We start from the raw sequence: 20,395 nt of genomic DNA, 5'->3' as shown, positions 1-20,395 counted from the left end.
CCTCTAGGATTTTTTTTTTTTTCTTAATGGAGCATGTGTATTATGTGGCCTGTGTCTTGCTTGTGAGACTAAAACCATTCCTAATTGTTCTAACATGCTGAAGAATCATCTGAGAGGGAGGGAGAAAGATGCTGAGTTATCACATCATAGGAAGCAGCATTATTCTAGCAGCATCCATTTAAGCCTTCCACTGTTAAAGGTTTGAGGTTACATGATATACTTTATGCTCATAACTGATGTGGCTGGAGAATTGGTATTGAATTTATAGCATCAGCAGAACAGAAAATGTGATGTATTTTATGCATGTCAATAAAAGAATGACCTGTTCTTGTTCTACAGAGAATAGAAATTGGAAGTCAAACACCCTTTCTATTCCAAAATAGCATCTCAAACATTTTGTAATTTTCACTTAAATTGTTATGAGGCTTGGAGCTCTTATTTAATCTATCTTCCAATACACTGTTTAATATAGCACTGAATAAATGATGCGAGTTGTCAATGGATGAGTGATCAACTAACAGCTCTGCTAGTAATTGATTTATTTTTCTTCAATAAAGTTGCATAAACCAAAAAAAAAAAAAAAACTGAAGGAATATAAGTTTGGATTTTCACATGCATTGGCATACCAAATATTAATTTTATATAAGTTCAGCATATCCAGTTGGACAAATGTAAAGGAATGTATTCTATAATAACCCCTTCATTGTATCCTCATCACAAATGCAGATAGGACAATGGATCTAAGACAAAAGGAAATGCAGGTTATTACTGACTGCCCCTATAAAAGTGTTAAGACAATAAAAGAGGGAGCAAAGCAATTTCAAGTCAGTTTTAAAATACCAAACAATGTGTCCTGATAACTATTAAAGAAAATAATATTCAGTGACACTTGTTAAAGATGGTAAGACAGACTTTATTCAGGACAGTTGAGATAGGTATAACAACAACTACAATGGGTTTTTACAATGGGAGACAGAGATTGGTTTCAACTCCAAACACAGGATAGAAAAGTGGGTATTTATAGTCAAGAAGTAGTCTGTGGAAGGCAAAAATACTGTGAGGAAAAATCAGGTGTTCTGGTAAACTTTGAGTTGTCCATACAGCAGTAGGCTCAAAGGCTGCCTATTTAAAAAATGATGTGGAAATTATTTAACTTTATGACAAGTCATCAGTTTCACCTTGCAAGACTTTAAGCAAAGGACAGTTTCAGTCCTGAATGATTCTAAGGCAGGAGGGGGGAAAAAGTGGAAACTTTTATTTGGACAGTTGTAGCAGGATACAGGAGAAAAGAAGGATTTGGTAAGGACTGACAAAATGTGCAAGATGAAATCCACATGGGTACACCATAGTTTTCAGTTTTAAAAAAGTTCCGCCATGGGTGTACATGTCAATGTATGGCAAAACCAATACAATGTTGTAAAGTAAAATAAATAAATAATTTAAATAGAAAAAAGTAAACCACTGAGCCACCAAAAAAAAAGTTCCTTCTGCAATCACCTCCATTTTTATCAAAGATAATCAAAGTATTCATAAGGTAATTTGTTTACAAAATGAGTTAGTTTCATTAGACTTGGTTTTACTCTTTACGTAAGTAAGGCACAGCGATTGCCCACATGGGCCCTTTTTAAGTTTGCTTTACTGGAACTTTACATCCGGAATCTCAGGTTGGGCTTTTAAAAGCCTCTTAAGACTAGGAAAACAAGGCAAAAACTCATCACCAGACTTAGCCTGAAATACCTATAGATTTAAGTGTATTTCTCTTTCTTCATGTCTTTGAAATATCTCGAGCTTCCTAAACCTGCCAGGAAGTGACATTCCTTACTCATTTGTAAGGCAAGAAAGCCTACAGTCCAGGTATAGACAGTTTTTCTAAGGGGTGACTTCATAAGCATGCCTGTGTGCTCAGTTGCTCAGTCACTCATGTCCAACCTTTTGTAACTCAATGGACTGTAGCCTGTTAGGCTCTTCTTTTCATGGGATTTTACAGGCAAGAGTATTGGAGCTGGTTGCTGTTTCTTACTCCAACAGATCTTCCTGACCAAGAAATCAAACCCAGTTCTCCTCTGTCTCATGCACTGGCAGGTGGATTCTTTACCACTGAGCCACCTGGGAAGCCTGTCTTTATAAGCACTGGTGCCTTAAAGTCAGTGGTCATCTGATTTATTGTACATCATTCTAAAATATAACATTCCTTTCAAAGCATTGGTAATAAACTAATGTTTGCAATTGTGTTCTGTTACAAGGAGAACAGACTCTAACTGAATTGATGCAAATAACGATATTTCCATTAAAATAAGAATATTCACTAAGAATTTCCAAATTCTTGAGGTATCAGTTAAGAGGAAATGATAAAAAGGTTGACTTTTGTTTACAAAGATATGATTTACCAAATTACTCTAAGTTATAGATAGCTTGGGCTTCCCTGGTAGCTCAGTTGGTAAAGAATCCACCTGCAATTCAGGAGACCCCAGTTCGATTCCTGGGTTGAGAAGATCCCCTAGAGAAGGTATAGGCTACTCACTTCAGTATGCTTGGGCTTCCCTGGTGGCTCAGATGGGAAAGAATCCATCTGCAATGCAGGAGACCTGGGTTGGATCCCTGGATCAGGAAGATCTCCTAGAGCAGGGCATGGCAACCATACTCCAGTATTCTTGCCTGGAGAATCCCCATGGACAGATGAGCCTGATGAGCTACAGTTCATGAGGTCACAAAGAGTCGGACACAACCGAGTGACTAAGGACACCACAGCAGATAGATAGCTTAAGAGGAAAACATGTTTCCTTAAATCTGGAAAATAAAATATTTAATGTTTTAACCAGCAATATTTCAAACAAGAAGTCACATTCTAAAACTTCCAAAAATACATGTCAGTTCATTTAGTCAAATGTAATTAATTCTTATTTTTCTTGATCTCAGGCTGGGAAATATATGAATTCATAAGTTTCTTCATTAGTTCTGGAAATTCTTACACAGTTCAGTGGTATGGTCCTCAAGTTATTGAAGGCATGCCATCATGGAGCATTCTTATTTGCAGCTAATTCTAAATACTTTCAGAGAATAATTACAATATGGCAGTAACTGAAAATGATGAAAGATAAAAAAATGACCATGGCTAAAGATCTGATGTAAGTTAATTTGTGTAGGAAATTTAGTAATTTCTGTAGTATACAACATGTTAATATACTAACTGAACAACAAGAATATCAACATGTTTCTATGAACTTCATGTTAATTTTGAAATATCTACATTAAAAATATATATCTGTACACATATAATGAAAGACAGTTCATCATTACTTCCTTTTTGACAATGCTCTCCATGTAATTTGACATATCAGATAAACCTAAAACACCTCTGTTTTACAAGGTGAGAGAAAAATCCTTCAAGATTTTCCAGGGGGCTTCTGGGAAACCTCAAAGTTAGTTTGCAGATGAAAAGGCTAAATTCAGAATTTTATTTTGAGAAGTTTCAAAATTGTCAAAAAGATTAAACAGTTGACTAAATAGGATCACAGGTAGATGGCTATCAATTTAATACAAGTTATGAAAAATTTCAAACATTAATATAGATGGTTGTTGTTATTCAGTCACTCAGTCATATCCGACTCTTTGTGATCCCATGGACTGCAGCACACCAGGCTTCCCTGTTCTTCATTGTCTCCCAGACCTTGCTCAAACTCATGTCCACTGAGTCGGGGATGCCATCCAACCATCTCATCCTCTGTTATCCCCTTCTCCTCCTGCCTTCAATCTTGCCCAGCATTAGGGTCTTTTCTAATGAGTTGGCTCTTTGCATCAGGTGGCCAAAGTATTGGAGCTTCAACTTATCAGTCCTTCCAATGAATATTCAGGGTTGGTTTACTTTAGGATTGACTGGTTTGGTCTTGCAGTCCAAGGGACACTCAACAGTCATCTGTAACACCACAGTTAAAAAGCATTAGTTCTTCAGCACTCAGTCTTCTTTATGGTCCAACTCTTACATCATACATGACTACTGGAAAAACCATAGCTTTGACTATATGGATCTTTGTCAGCAAAGTAATGCCTCTGCTCTTTAAAATACTTTCTAAGATTGTCACAGCTTTTCTTCCAAGGAACAAGGGTCTTTAATTTCATGGTTACAGTCACCATCTGCAATGATTCTGGAGCCCAAGAAAATAAAGTCTGCCACTGTTTCCATTGTTTTCCCCATCTATTTGCCATGAAATGATGGGACTGGTTGCCATGATCTTAGTTTTTTGAATGTTGAGTTTTAAGCAGCTTTTTCAGTCTCCTCTTTCAGTCATCAAGAAGCTCTTTAGCTCCTCTTTACTTTCGTAAGGGTGGTGTCATCCGCATATCTGAGGTTATTGATATTTCTCCCAGCAATTTTGATTCCAGTTTGTGCTTCATGCAGCCTAGCATTTTGCAGGCTATACTCTGCATATAAGTTTAATATCAGGGTGACAGTATGTATCCTTGATGTACTCCTTTCCCAACTTTGAAACAGTCTGTTGTCCAGTTCTAACTGCTGCTTCTTGACCCACATACAGGTTTTTAAGGAGGCAGGTTAGGTGGCCTGGTACTTCCATCTCTTTCAGAATTTTCCAGTTTGTTGTGATCCACACAGTCAAAGGCTTTAGCATAGTCAATGAAGCAGAAACAGATGTTTTCTGGAACTCTCTTGCTTTTTCTATGATCCAGCAGATGTTGGCAATTTGATTTCTGGTTCCTCTGCCTTTTCTAAATCCAGCTTGAACAACTGAGAGTACTCAGTTCATGTACTTTTGAAGCCTAGCTTGGAGAATTTTGAGCATTACTTTGGTAGTATGTGAGATGAGTACAACTGTGTGGTAGTTTGAACATTCTTTGGTATTGCCCTTCTTTGAGATTAGAATGAAAACTGACCTTTTCCAGTCCTGTGGGCACTGCTGAGTTTTCCAAATTTGCTGACATATTGAGTGCAGCACTTTAACAGCATCATCTTTTAGGATTTGAAATAGCTCAGCTGGAATTCCATAGCCTCAGCTAGCTTTGTTCCTAGTGATGCTTCCTAAGACCCACTTGACTTCACACTCCAAGTTGTCTGGCTCTAGGTGAGTGATCACACTATCATGGTTATCTGGGTCATGAAGATCCTTTTGGTATAGTTCTGTATATTCTTGCCACCTCATCTTAATATCATCTGCTTCTCTTGGAAGGTTATGTGCTTATAAGGCAAACAAAAAAATCCTTAGCTCTTTTAATATTAAAAACACCCAATTTTCTTAAGTAATTAAAGACCTAATAAAGATTACATCAAACACAGAAAACCATTCTAAATCATAAAAACTTGATTTCTCAGGCAGGTAACTTAAAGGATAAAGAAATGGTTCTGAAGTAACAAATGCCACACCCCTGCATGTGGAACCTGTGAGCAGGTGAAACCAGACTGATCACAAAGGGAAATTACCTCAGCAGGTGATTAGAAAGGCATGGTAACATGCTGGAAGGAGAATTAGGCACCGAATGGCCCAATCTGAAAGAAAGATTCCAGTACATCAACCTGAGAGTGAAGAGCGAGGGAAAAGTGACACCTGAGTGTGAGTTTCTTTGGGGGTTCTAGGTTGTTGACTGTTGCTTTCACCACTAGTCTTGGGGTTTTGTCTTCTGTGCTATGTGGCCTGTGAAGTCTTGCTGCCACGGTAAGCAACTGGGCCTAAAACCCCAAGATGGGAGAACCAAGTCCAGGGCTTCGGACCACCAGACAACTCCTAACCCCAAAGAATATTAGTCAGAAAGACCTCTCCCAAAGGCCTCCATCTCAACACTAAGACCAAGCCCCATCCAAACGCTAGCAAGCTCCAGTGCCTGATGTCTCATGCCAATCTTTCAGCAAAACAGGAATACAAAACTGCACACTAGCAGACAGGTTGCCTAAAGCCATATAAAGCCCAAATACATCCCAAAACACACTACTGGACACAGCTGTCCTCCAGAGAGACAAGATCCAGCTCCATCCATGAAAACAGTGGCACAAGTCCCCCAAACCAAGAAATGTTCACAATGCACTGGTCCAGCCGACCCATAGAAGGTAGACTATAATTAAGAGAAACTGTGGCCCTCCACCTTGCAGAAAGGAGACCTAAAACACACTAAATTAAACAAAATGAAGACAATAAACATGTAGCAGATGAAGGAATATGGTAAAAACCCACAAAATGAAACAAATGAAGAGGAAATAGGCAGTCCACCTGAAAAAGAATTCGGAGTAATGATAGTAAAGACTATTCAAAATCTTGAAAATAAAATGGAAGCACAGATAAAGAGACTGGAGACACGGATCAAGAAGATACATGAGGGAGAACAAGATGGCAGAGGAGTAGGTGGACATGGAGTACATCTATCTCCACAGATACGTAAGGAATACACCTTCAGACACAGAAGTGCATACAGAACAACAGCTGAGAGAAGACAGGAGTACCTGACCAGTGGAAAAGAATATATGGAACCACGCAAAACTCGGTAGTATGAAGGAGCTAGGGGGAGAAACAGGAATGTTAGTAAGGCTGTACTTGCCCTTGGCTGGTGGGGGAACTGAAGCAGGGGTCCAATCCCCATAGCGGGACAATTGTCTGAGTCAGAGAAGAAACATTTAAGACTGAGAGTGAAATAGCTGATCTGTGGCAGTCTAAATGGAATGAGAATCAGACAGTTCTTGCCACAGCCATACATACACTATTCAGGAACATGGTCTCCTGGAAGGGGCAGCGGCTGGGAGCTGGAGTTTAGAGATTGTGGAGCAATCCCAGTGCAAGGGCTGCTGTTGACTGTGGAAAGATGGATTGAGAGGATGTGAGGGAGTGGATCGTGGTGGGAAATGCATGTGGAGGAAAGCCAGGCATCCATGGAAGCAAGGCGATACTGCTGAGTCACGTGTAGGGGGTGGAGCCATCACCATAGCCCCTCTCTCTCCACACCCCAGCATCCGGCAGCTGAACAATAGAGAGCCTGGCCCATCAAAGGCCTGATGCACTGAACTACAGAGTACGGCCCCACCCAGGGTGACCCTTTAAGTGCCTGATGCACCAATTTACAGAGTAGGACCCCAGTCAGGGGGGCTCCTTTATGTGCCTGAAGTGCTGAACAACAGAGAAGGGCCCTAGGCAAGGGATCCCTTTAAGTGCCTGAACGGGCAGACCTACGGAGAAAGACAGGACAAAGAGGCCTTCTGATCATCAACTACAAGAGGCTCGATAAAAGACTCTGATAGGGCCATAACTCCTGCCATGGAGGCAGCCTGTGTCCCCGAACACTTGATGCTGCCAAAGTCCCTGCAAGCCAAGCAACTGCACTACCTTCACGTTCAACTCTCACTGGGGCAGAGCTGCCACAAGCAAAAAAGAAAGAACAAGTCTTGTATTTATGCGCACAGGATCGCTTCAGTCCTGTCCGACTCTTTGTGACCCTGTAGACTGTGGCCTGCCAGGCTTCTCTGCCAGATAAGGGGTTCTCCAGGCAAGAATACTGGAGCGTATTGGCCAATACTGGTTGCCATACCCTTCTAGAGCACTGTATTTCCTGCTGCTCTAACCATCAGCCCCCTGAGTACCTGGTGCTGACAGAACCCCTGCGACCCAAGAAGCTGCACCACTTCCATACCTGGCCCTCACAGGGGAAAACCTAAGCCCTCCAGGGCAGCCTCAGGAGCTAAACCCCAGTGGACGACCCACTTGTACGGGTGGAAATGAAACCACAATTGAAACCCAGGGGCAGTGTGACTAAGAAAGAAGACCCAAAACCTTCCCACCAGCTATACAAGCTGTAGATTAAATCCACAAGATCAACTAGGCAGGCTCTGTGTCTACGGAATATATAAAAGGCCATTGAGAGCTCCCACAAAAGAAAACACACTAGCTCTGATAGCTGTGGACACTGGAGGCAAGAACATGTAGGAGTGGGATCAGATTAGAATCTGAGCAGCCCCCACAGCAGGTCCAGAGGGCAGTACAGTGTTGAAGGGCATCCTAGGGAGGTAAGGTGGACTGTGATTCCCAGCGTGGGAAAGGACTCTGACAGCAGTGACTCAAGAAAAATATTTATTATTCTTTTTTTTTGACTTGTTCTGTAGATTATTTTGGAGTTTTTTCCCCCTCTGTTGTAGTTGTCAATTTTATTGGCGCTGATAAAACAAATTAAGCTTTTGAGCTTTTTTCATTTTCTTCAGTCACATTTTTTATTGTTGTCATAAACCTCTGCCTCTACATTGGGCTTTTGCAGTTCTGTGAAGTTCTCTTTTCTTTTCTCTTTTTTTAATTTTAAATTTTAATTTTTTAAACCTACTATTATTTTTTTCTACATTTATTTCTTTGTTTGCTTTTCTTACTGTTCTTTTACCCTTGCAGTTAATCTTTATTGCATATAAACCTTATTTATCTACCTCTATTTAACTTTGCATGTCTATTCTTTCTTTCCTTTCTCTCCTTTCCTCTCAACATATTTGTTAGTTTTATTTTCATTGTTTTATTCCCCAATTGTCACTTTGCTTTAATTTTATTTTCCAGTTTGTGCTTTAATTAGTTTTGTTCTGGTAGATATCATTTTTGGTTTCTTTTCTTCACCAGGTCAATCTATTGTACTTAATTTTTGTTGGACTGTTTTGATTTTGCTTATGGATGTATATGCAGATGTGTATATTCAGTCACATTTTCTATTGCTGTTATAAACCTCTGCCTTTACATTGGGCTTTTGCAGTTCTGTGGAGTTTTCCTTCTTTTCCCCCCTTTTTTTTTTCTCTTTTCTCTTTTTTATAACTTTAATTTTTAAAACGTATTATAGTTTTCTATATTTATTCCTTTGTTTGCCTTTCCTATTGTTCTTTCCCCCTTGTAGTTAATCTTTAATGTATATAAATCTTCGTCATCTACCTCTATTCAACTTTGCATATCTATTCTTTCTTTTCTTTCTTTCCTTTCCTCTCAACATATTTGTTAGTTTTGTTTTCATTGCTTTACTCCCCACTTGGCACCTTGCTTTAGTTTTGTTTCCCAGTTTGTGCTTAAGTTAGTTTTGTTGTTAAATGGTAAATGTAATTTTTTTATTTTCTTTGTTCACCAGATCAATCTACTATACTTTATTATTGTTGGACTCTTTTCACTTTGATCATGGGTGTATATGTATATGTGTATATTCCATTACTTAACTTATTATATGCCTGATTTTGTAACTGTCATTTGTCTGGGGTTCATCTTTGGTTTCTCATTTTTTGATATTTGTTTTACTCTCCCTTAATGCCATAACAAACCACTCTTGGAATCTTCATTCCTGAACAGAGATCAAACCCTGAGCCTTTGGAGTGGGAGGACTGACTCCAAGACGCTAGACTCCCAGAGATCTAACAGTAGGGAGTATTAAATAGTGAGAACTCACACAAAGGAAACCACTTGAATACAAGACCCAGCATTACACAACCACCTGTGCAGGATGCCACATCTATACAACAAACAAAACAAAAACACAAGCCAAATCATTAGCAGACAGGAGTACCACCTCACTCAGCCTTGCCCATCAGAGGAAAAAACAAACAACAAAACAAAAACTCAGCATAAATCTCACCCTATACGAAGCTCACACAAACCACTGGACCAAACGTAGGAGGGCAGAAACAATAAAGAAGAAAGAATTCAACCTTCTTCATGGAAAGAATTCAACTTTCCTTGAAGCCTGGGAAAAGGAGACCTCAGACACAATAACTTAGAAAAAATGAAAAGGCAGAGAAATACTGCACAAATGAAGGAACAAATTAGAAACACAGAAGTCCAAATAAATGAAGAGGAAATAGGAAAATTACCGGAAAAAGAATTCAGAATAATGATAGTAAAGATAATAAAAAAAACCTTGAAAATAAAACGGAGAAAATGCAATAATCAATCAACAAAGACCTAGAAGAATTAAAGAATAAGCATACAGAGACAAACAATACAATTACTAAAATTTAAAATTCATTAGAAGGAGACAATAGCAGAATATCTGAAGCAGAAGAGTGAATCACTGATCTGGAAGACAAAAATCAGTGAGCTGGAAGTCAGTGAGCTGGAAATTACTTCTGAAGAGCGGAGTAAAGTAAAAAGAATGAAAAGAGCTGAGGATAGTCTCAGAGACCTCTGGGACCATATCAAATGCACCAACATTTGAATTATAGGGGTCCCAGAAGAAAAAGAGAAAAAGAAGGGGTATGAGAAAATTTTTGAAGAGATTATAGTTGAAAATTACCCCAACATGGAAAAGGAAACAGTCAATCAAGTCCAAGAGGCATAAAGAGTCCCACACAGGATAAACCCAAGGAGAAACATGCCAAGACACATACTAATCAAACTAACAAAGACTAAACAGAAAGAAAGAATATTAAAACAGCAAGGGAGAAGCAATAAGTAACATACAAGGGAAACCCCATATGCTTAACAGCTGATCTTTCAGCAGAAACTCTGCAGGCAGAAGGGAATGGCAGGATATATTTAAAATACTGAAAGGGAAAAATCTACAACCAAGATTACTGTACCTGGCAAGGATCTCATTGAAAACTGATGGAGAAATAAAAAGCTTTTCAGACAAGCAGAAGTTAACAGAATTTAGTACCACCAAACCAGCTTTACAACAAATGTTACACGGACTTAAATAGTCAAGAAATACAAGAGAAGAAAAAGGATCTAAAAAATCAACCCCAATTAGAAAATGGCAATAAGAACATATATATCAATAATTACTTTAAATGTAAATGGATTAAATGCTGCAACCAAAGACACAGACTGGCTGAATGAATACAAAAACAAGACCCATATATATGCTGTCTACAAGAAACCCACTTCAGACCTCAAGACACATATAGACTGAAAGTGAGAGGATGGAAAAATATATTCCATGCAAATGGAAAGCAAATGAAAGCTGGAGTATCAATCCTCATATCAGACAAAATAGACCTTAAAATAGATTACAAGAGATAAGGTAGGACACTGCATAATGATCAAGGGATCAATCCAAGCGGAAGACGTAACAATTGCAAATATCTATGCACCCAACATAGGAGCACCTCAATACATAAGACAAACACTAATAGACATAAAAGGAGAAATTGACAGTAACACAATAATAGTGGGAGACTTTAACACAACACTCACACCAATGGACAGATCATCAAAATAGAAAATTAATAAGGAAACCCAAGTCTTAAATGATACATTAGATGAGATGGATCTCATTGATATCTTCAGGACATTTCATCCAAATGCAGAAGAATACACCTTCTTCTCAAGTGCATATGGAACATTCTCCAGGAGAGACCACATCTTGGGTCACAAATCAAACCTCAGTAAATTTAAGAAAATCGAAATCATATCAAGCATCTTCTCTGAACACAACGCTATGAGACTAGATATCAATTACAAGAATAAAACTATAAGAAACACAAACACATGGATATTAAATAACATGTTTCTAAATAACCAAGAGGTTACTGAAGAAATCAAAAGGGAAATTAAAAAATTTTTAGAAACAAATGACGATGAAAACACAACAACTCAAAACCTGTGGGATGCAGCAAAAGCAGCTCTAAGAGGGAAGTTTATAGCAATACAATCCTATCTGAAGAAGGAAGAAAAGCATTGAATAGACAACCTAATTTTATACCTAAAGGAACTGGAAAAAGAAGGAGAAAAAAAAAACAAAATTAGTAGAAGGAAAGAAATCATAAAGATCTGAGCAGAAATAAATGAAAAAGAAATTAAAGAAACAACAGCAAAGATTACTAAAACAAAACCTGGTTCTTTGAGAAAATAAACAAAATTGACAAACCCTTAGCCAGACTCATCAAAAAAAAAAAAAAAAAAAGAGAGAGAGAGAGAGATAGAGAAGTATCAAATCAACAAAATTAGAAATGAAAAAGAAGAGGTTACAACAGACAATACAGAAATACCACGGATTATAAGAGACTATTATGAAAAACTAAGTGGCAATAAAATAGATAACTTGGAAGAAATGGACAGAGTCTTAGAAAAGTTCAATCTTCCAAGACTGAACTAGGAAGAAATAGAAATTACGATCAACCCAATTACAAGCAATGAAATTGAAGCTGTGATCAAAAATCCGCCAAATGACAAAAGCCCAGGAACAGATGGCTTCACAGGAGAATTTTATCAAACATTTAGAGAAGAGCTAGTGTGTTCTGTTCTAAAGCTTTTTCAAAAAAATTGCAGAGGAAGGAACCCTTCCAAATTCATTCTACGAGGCTACGAACACCCTTATACCAAAACCAGACAAGGACAACAATAACAAAAAAGAAAACTACAGGCCAATATCGCTGATGAACATAGATGCAAAAATTCTCAACAAAATTTTAGCAAAAGGAATTCAGCAACACATCAAAAAGCTCATACACCATGATCAAGTTGGGTTTATTCCAGGTATGCAAGGATCCTTCAGTATACAGAAATCAAACAATGTAATACACTATATTAACAAAATGAAAGATAAAAACCATATGATCATCACAATAAATGCAGAAAAAGGCTTTGACAAAATTCAGCAACCATTTATGATTAAAACTCTTCAAAAAATGGCCATAGAAGGAACCTACCTCAACATAGTAAAGGCCATATATGATAAGCCTACAGAAAACATTATTTTCAATGCTAAAAAAATGAAAGCACTCCCCCTAACATCAGGAACAAGACAAGGTGCCCACTTTTGTCACTGTTATTCAACATAGTTCTGGAAGTTTTAGCCATAGCAATCAGAGACGAAAAAGAAATAAAAGGAATCCAGATGAGAAAAGAAAAAGTAAAGTTCTCACTGTTTGCAGATGACATGATACTGTACACAGAAAACCCTAAAGATAGTATCAGAAAATTACTAGAGCTAATCAGTGAATTTAGCAAAGTTGCAGGACAGAAAATCAATACACAGAAATCACTTGCATTTCTATATACTAACAATGAAAAATCAGAAAGAGCAATTAAGGAATCAATGCCATTCACCATTGCAACAAAAAGAATAAAATATCTAGGAACTTAACTAAGGAGATGAAAGAACTGTACACAGAAAGTTATAAGACACTAATGAAAGAAATCAAAGATGACATAAACAGATGGAGAGATATTCTATGTTCCTAGGTAGGAAGAATCAATATTGTGAAAACGACTATACTACCAAGTGCAATCTACAGATTTAATGTGATCCTTATCAAATTACCAATGGCATTTTTCACAGAACTAAAACAAAAAAATTCACAATTCATATGGAAACACAAAAGACCAATAGCCAAAGCAGTCTTGAGAAAGAGGAATGGAGCTGCAGGAATCAAGCTTCCTGATTTCAGGTTATACTACAAAGCTACAGTCATCAAGACAGTATGGTACTGGCACAAAAACAGAAATATAGACCAATGGAACAAGATAGAAAGCACAAAAATAAACCCATGCACCTATGGGTACCTTATTTTTTACAAAGAAGGCAAGGATATACAATGGGGCAAAGACATCCTCTTCAACAAATGGTGTTAGGAAAATTGAACAGCTACACATAAAAGAATTAAATTAGAACACTTCCTAACAACATGCACAAAGATAAACTCAAAATGGATTAAAAACCAAAATGTAAGACCAGAAACTACACAACTCTTAGAGGAAAACGTAGGCATGACACTCTGACAAAAATCAAAGCAAGATCCTCTATTACCCACCTTCTAGAGTAATGGAAATAAAAACAAAAATAAACAAGTGGGACCTGATTAAGCTTAAAAGTTTTTGCACAGCAAAGGAAATTATAAGCAAGGTGAAAAGACAACCCTCAGAATGGGAGGAAATAATAGCAAATGAACAACTAACAAATGATTAATTTCCAAAATATACAAGCAGCTCATACAACTCAATAGCAGAAAAACAAACAACCCAATCAAAAAGTGGGGAAAAGACCTAAATAGACATTTCTCCAAAGAAGACATACAGATGGCTAACAAACACATGAAAAGATGCTCAATATCACTCATTATTATAAAGATGTAAATCAAAACTACAATGAGACATCACCTCACACTGATCAGAATGGCCCTCATCAGAAAGTTTACAACCAGTAAATGCTGAAAAGGGTGTAGAGAAAAGCAAACACTCTTGCACTTTTGGTGGGAATGTAAATTAATACAACCACTATGGACGATAGCATGGAGATTCCTTTAAAAACTAAGAATAAAATCACCATATGACCCAGCAATCCCACTCTTAGGCATATACCCTGAGGAAACCAAAATTGAAAGAGACACATGTATCCCACTGTTCACTGCAACACTACTTACAATAGCTAGAACATGGAAACAACCAAGAAGTCCATCAACAGATGAATGGTTAAAGATGTTGTGGCATATATACACAATGGAATATTACTCAGCCATAAAAAGGAATGCATTTGAGTCACTTCTAATGAGGTGGATGAACCTGGAACCTATTATACATAGTGAAGTGAGTCAGAAAGAGAAAGATAAATACCATATTCTAACCGTATTCTAACACATATATATGGAATCTAGAAAAATGGTACTGAAGCATTTATTTACTGGGCAACAGTGGAGAAACAGACATAGAGAATAGATTTATGGACATGGGAAGAGGGGAGGAGTGGGTGAGATGTATGGAAAGAGTAGCATAGAAACTTACATTACCATATGTAAAAGAGATAGGCAACGGGAATTTACTGTATGGCTCAGGAAACTCAAACAGGGGCTCTGTATCAACCTAGAGGGGGTGGGATGGGGAGGGAGATGGGAGGGAGTTTCAAAGGGGGGAATGTATGTATGCCTATGGCTGATTCATGTTGAGGTTTGACAGAAAACAGCAAAATTCTGTAAAGTAATTATCCTTCAATAAAAAATAAATTAATTAAAAAAAGAAAATATATGAAATGTTTAACAAGGATGTGGAAGTAAAGAATAGACAATAGCAATGAACAACACAATAACTGAGATTAAAAATACCCACAAAGGAACTAATAACAGGATAACTGAGGCAGGAAAATGAATAAGTGAGCTGGAAGTTGGAGATAACGGAAGCAGATCAGAGGAAAGAAAAGAGAATAAAAAGAAATGATGACAGTGTCAGAGACCTCATGGACAATATTAAGTGCACCAACATTCCAATTATAGGAGTATCAGAAGAAGAGAAAAAGGAGGGGTATGAGAAAGTATTTGTGGAGATTGTAGTTAAGAGTTTCCCTAACATAGAAAAGGAAATAGCCACCCAAATATGAGAAGCCCGGAGTGTCCCATTCTCTGAATTGAACTCCTATCAATTCAGGATAAATTCAGGAGAAACATGCTAATACACATATTAATCAAACTAACAAAAATTAAATACAAAGAACAAATATTAAAAGCAGCAAGGGAAAAACAACAAATAACATAAAAGGAGATCCCCATGAGGCTAAAGCTGATCTTTGAACAGAAAATCTGCAGATCAGAAGTGAGGGACAAAATATACTTAAAGTGATGAAAGGAAAAACTTACAACCAAAATTACTCTATCCAGCAAGGATCTCATTCAAATTCAAAGGAGATATCAAAAATATTAAAGATAAGAAAAAATTAAGAGAATTCAGTACCACTAAATCATATTTACAACAAATAATAAAGGAAATTGCCTAGAAATGAAACACAAGAGAAAGAGTCTACAAAAACAAACTCAAATCAATAAAATAAATTGCAATAGGATCATATATATCAATAATTACCTTAAATGTAACTGGATTAAATTCTCCAACCAAAATACACAGATTGGCTAAATTGATGCACAGAAATAAGACCCCATATATGTTGTTTACAAGAGACTCTCCTCAGAAAAAGAGACACATGCAGACTGAAAGTACAGGGCTCTAAAAACATATTCCATGCAAATGGAAATCAAAATAAAGCAGGAGTAGCAATATGTATAGGAGAAAATATAGACTTTAAAATAAAGACCATTACAAGAGACAAAGAAGGACACTACATAATGATCAAAGGAGGGGGGCAGTCCTAAGATGGCAGAGGAATAGGACGGGGAGACCACTTTCTCCCCAACAAATTCATCAAAAGAACATTTGAACGCTTAGCAAATTCCACAAAACAACTTCTGAATGCTGGCAGAGGACATCAGGCACCCAGAAAGGCAGCCCATTGTCTTCGAAAGGAGGTAGGACAAAATATGAGAGATAAAAAGAGACAAAAGAAGGTAGAGATGGAGATCCGTCCCAGGAAGGGAGTCTTAAAAGAGGAGAAGTTTCCAAACACCAGGAAACACTCTCACCAGCGGGTCTGTGGGGAGTCTTGGAATCTCAGAGGGCAACATAACTGGGAGGAAAAACAAATAAATAAATAATTCAAACCCACAGATTACCTGCCTAACAGCAACTCCCACTGCTCACAGCCCTGACCAGGAAGCGGGGGCTGAACAGGGAGGCGCAGGCTGCATTGCTTAGGGCCTGAATGCCCTGAGGGCAATCTGAGGGAACTAACATGAGATAGCAACCCAAACTGTGGGATAGCCAGAGAGCGAGAGAGAGAGAGAGAGCGAGAACTATCCCGCAAAAAATCCTAACCTAAGACACTGCCAGGCCCGCTACAGAACAAAGGACTGAGTAAATACCAGAGGAGAGCTAGCAGGCTCCGGACCAGCCCATCCCCCACGGAGACAGGCAGCAGGGGCAGCCAGAGCTGGTAGGAGACAATTGGGCCCCAGAGAGGCATCCTCTACCAAACTGCAAGCAGGCTTCATTGTTAACCAAGACTTCTTGGGATTGAAAACAATGAAATATCAGAAAGAGAAATTAAAGAAATAATCCTATTAACCATTGGAACAAAAAGAATAAGATACTTCAAAGTAAATTTACCTAAAGAGACAAAAGACCTGTATGCAGAAAACTGTAAGACACTGGTGAAAGAAATCAAAGTTGACACAAACAGATGGAGATATATACCATGTTCTTAGACTGGAAGAATCAATGTAGTGAAAATGACTAAACTACCCAAAGCAATCTAGATTCAATGGAATCCATATCCAACTACTAATAGTATTTTTCCCAGAACCAGGAAAAATAATTTGACAACTTGAAGTGAAACACAAAAGACCTTAAATAGCCAAAGCAATCTTGACAAAGAAGAATAGAACTAGAGGAATCAACCTTTGTGACTTCAGATTATACTACAAAACAATAGTCATCAAGACAGTATGGTACTGGCACAAAGACAGAAACATAGACCAATGGAACAAAATAGAAAGTGCAGAGATGAATACACACACCCATGGACACTTTAACAAAGGAGCCAAAAATATGCAATGCATAAAAGACAGTCTCTTGAACAAGTGGTTTTGGGAAAACTGGTCAAATCTGTGTGAAAGAATGAAATTATATCACTTCCTAACACCATACACAAAGATAAATTCAAAATGCATTAAAGGCCTAAATGTAAGACCAGAAACTGTAAATCTCTTAGAGGAAAACATAGGTAGAACACTCTGTGACATAAACCGCAGCAAGATACTCTTATGACTCACCTCCTAGAATAATGGAAATACAAACAAAAATAAACAAATGGGACCTAATTAAACTTAAAAGCTTTTGCACAGTGAAGGAACCTATAAGCAAGGTGAAAAGACCCCCCTGAGAATGGGAGAAAATAATGGCAAATAAAACAACTGACAAAGGATTAATCACTAACATACAAGGAGCACAAGCAGCTCAATACCAGAAAGAAAAAAAAAAAAAAAAACCCAGTCAAAAAGTGGGCAGAAGATCTAGAGAGACATTTCTCCAAAGAAGTTATTCAGATGGCTAGTAAACATATGAAAAGATGCTCAACATCACTCATTATTAGGGAAATGCAAATAAAAACTACAGTGAAGTACCCTCTCACACCAGTCAGAATTGTCATCATCAAAAAGTGTGCAAACAATAAATGCTGGAGAGAGAGTTGAGAAAAGGGAACCCTCTCAACTGTTGGTGGGAATGCAAACTGAGAGAGCCATTATGGAGAATAATACAGAGATTCCTTAAAAGAACTAGGATTAAAGATACCATACACCTCAGCAATCCCACTACTGGCCATACATTCTGAGGAAACCGAAATTGAAAAAGACACATGTAACCAAATGTTCAGTGCAGCACTATTTACAATATCTAGGACATGGAAGCAACCTAGATGTCCATCGACAGATGAATGGATAAGGAAATTGTGATACATATACACAATGGAATATCACTCCATTATAAAAAGGGATGCATTTGAGTCAGTTCTAATGAGGGGGGTGAACTAGAGTCTTTTATAGAGAGGAAAGTAAGTCAGAAAGAGAAAGACAAATATTGTATATTTATGCATATATATGAAACCTAGAAAGATAATACTGACAGTACTACTTAAAGGGCAGTAAAGGAAACACAGGCATTTTGGACACAGTATGGGAAGGAGAGGGTGAGAAGATATGAGAGGATATCATTGAAACAATTAATATATCAATATTTTATTTTATATGGAAATGGTTGATAGTACGTTAGCTTCAGGTGTACAAAATATCTTTATAGATTATACAACATTTAAAGTTATTATAAAATACTGGCTAAATTTCCTGTGCTGAACAATGTATCATTGTATCAATAGCTTCTTTATTTTATGTATAGTAGTTTGTACCTCTTATTCCACTACCTTTAACTGACCCCTCTCTACTTCCATCTCCCGACTGGTAACCACTAGTTTCTTCTGTATATCTGTGAGTTTGTTTCTGTTTTGTTATATTCATCCATTTGTTTAATATTTTAGATTCCATATGTGAGGAATAGCATATACTATTTGCCCTTCTCTATCTGACTTATTTCACTAAATATAATACCTTCCAAGTTCATCCATGTTGTTAAAAATGTCAAAATTTCATTCTTTTTATAGCTAAGCAGAATTCTATTGTATATATGTACCACATCTTCTTTATCCATTCATCTGTTGATTGATACTTAGGTTGCTTCCATATCTTGGCTATTGTAAATAATGCTACACATATATCTTTTCAAATTGATATTTTTGTTTTCTTTGAACATATGCCCATAAGTGAAACTCCTGGATCTTATTGTATCTCTTTTTAGGTTTTTGAGGAAATCATACTATTTTCCATAGTGGCTACACCAATTTACAATCCCATAATTTAGCATATTTTTAAAGTTTCAAGTTACAGAAATAAATTTGAACTATTTTACAGTACAGATATTATAAAATATAATTATTGCTAAAAATTTCATTTATAAACTTTTATATCACTTACATATCTTTACTTTATTTTTAAGAATTATGCCTGAATTGATCATGAAAATTTCATGAGATATTAAAGACTGTCATCATCTTTAGTTACTTTTCTTGGTGGTAAATCAGGTGAACAATAAAACAATCTTACACAACCAAAGAATTCGAAAGCTTAAACATATGAATTACCACCTTATTTTTTTCTTCTGTGCTTCATAGGCATTGAGCAATTAATTTTTATTGTACATTTGGTTCTTAGTTTATATTTATAACTTTTTAATCTTTTTCACATAGAGTAGGTTATACTGGGGTGATATAATATTACCCCAGATGTGAAATAATTTTTAAAATACTGGGATTATTTTTATCTTTCTGACAGTTTTAGGAAAACATAATTTATGTAAGTTCTAATTTATTTGTAAACAAATTGAAACAGGTATTCTTTAAGAGAATTTATACATTATTGTCACACTACCATCCAGAGACAGAAAAATATAATAAATAAATAACATATATATGGACATATGTAAAAACATACACATCAAAAAAAAAAAAACATACACATCAATTCATGTTGACACCTTGTAGCTTTCATTATGAAATTTTAGTGATCAGTCAGCAAAATACAGTAACAAAAATTCACTAGTTTATATCTACCTTTTGTTTTTATTTGAATTGCTTTAAGAAAATAACAAAAAATTACATGTTTATCAAAAACTTTGGAGTAGATTTCACCATTTTCTTTTGCCATGGAGGGTAACAATACAGAGGATGTGGACTAAATTTTAAGAGACTGTAAGGAGAAACACATACCAGCTGCCTAGATATCGCCAAAGCTCATGAGTGAAGAAAACATCCAGTCCTATTTGCAGTTAACCCTTTTTGCTCTTTTCAGAAGCCTCAGATGTTTGCCAGCAGGGACACATGAATGCTTAGACAGTACCCAATGAAGAGTACAAGGCAAAAGTGATTGTAAGGATCTGAAGTGAGAAGGGGAAATTCTGTCAGGGATGGATGGATAAGAGAGATGAAGAGGGGAGGACTTCGAAGGCGAACATGTCAAAGGATTCAAAGGAATTGGAGGGGAGATCAAATGTGGTAAGAGAAAGAAGGAGCAGAAGTAACAGGAAGAGAAAGA

General features: G+C 37.0%; 1 protein-coding gene across 1 annotated transcript in view; it reads right to left on the bottom strand.

The window, feature by feature from the left end:
• Window positions 1-5,061: 5,061 nt before the first annotated feature.
• Window positions 5,062-20,395, bottom strand: part of NBDY (negative regulator of P-body association) — a 90,974-nt gene continuing 75,640 nt past the window's right edge. The window contains exon 5 of the transcript XR_006339734.1: window positions 5,062-5,188. The gene's annotated coding sequence lies outside the window, so the exon portion shown is untranslated. The remainder of the gene's footprint in view (window positions 5,189-20,395) is intronic.

This window comes from Cervus elaphus, chromosome X, assembly GCF_910594005.1.
Source record: "Cervus elaphus chromosome X, mCerEla1.1, whole genome shotgun sequence".
Classification (NCBI taxonomy): Eukaryota; Metazoa; Chordata; class Mammalia; order Artiodactyla; family Cervidae; genus Cervus; species Cervus elaphus.
The sequence above is the reverse complement of the archived record's forward strand: the minus strand, read 5'-3'. Positions and strand labels throughout refer to the sequence as shown.